This window comes from Montipora foliosa, chromosome 3, assembly GCF_036669935.1.
Source record: "Montipora foliosa isolate CH-2021 chromosome 3, ASM3666993v2, whole genome shotgun sequence".
NCBI classification, from domain to species: Eukaryota; Metazoa; Cnidaria; class Anthozoa; order Scleractinia; family Acroporidae; genus Montipora; species Montipora foliosa.
Window position 1 is genome coordinate 1,006,935 of NC_090871.1, and position 473 is coordinate 1,007,407.

At 38.5% G+C, this 473-nt stretch overlaps 1 protein-coding gene across 1 annotated transcript in view; it reads right to left on the bottom strand.

Moving 5' to 3' along the window:
* The window catches only part of LOC137996404 (olfactomedin-like protein 2A), a 14,818-nt gene extending 14,662 nt beyond the window's left edge, over nucleotides 1-156 (bottom strand). Inside the window, exon 1 of the mRNA XM_068841782.1 lies at nucleotides 133-156. The gene's annotated coding sequence lies outside the window, so the exon portion shown is untranslated. The remainder of the gene's footprint in view (nucleotides 1-132) is intronic.
* Between the last annotated feature and the right edge of the window lie 317 nt (nucleotides 157-473).

Here is a 473-nt window from a genome sequence, read left to right on the forward strand (position 1 = left end):
AACAATCGAGGTCCCACTTGGCTGTTTACTATGTTAAAAAAAGTTAACTATGGCTAGAAAGAAGGTCAGAAAAGTTTACTATACTAAGCGGGATTAACTCAGGATAAATAATACTATTTTAGGCCTGTTTACCATAGTAAGTCAGTTTTACTTTGATTCCGCCGCCGTTCCTATGAGGCGAAAAGTGGTCACACTATACGCTGTGTTTGCGGTAATAAAACTCCCTTTAACTATAAGGGAAAAAATGCCAAATTGTGACCAAACAATTGTTAGGCGTTGACCCCTCCAGAAAATGTTATTTATAAGTGGATTCAACGGCTGCGAAAGCAATATTGTGGAATTGATCGCATTTCCGGTATCTCAACGATGGAGGAATACTTTTTCCGTGATCAATGCTAAAATCTACGCCTTTGAGTAGCCTCTTTAGTCAGTACACGAAGTCTCGCTAGAGCAATAGCATTTAATAGCATATA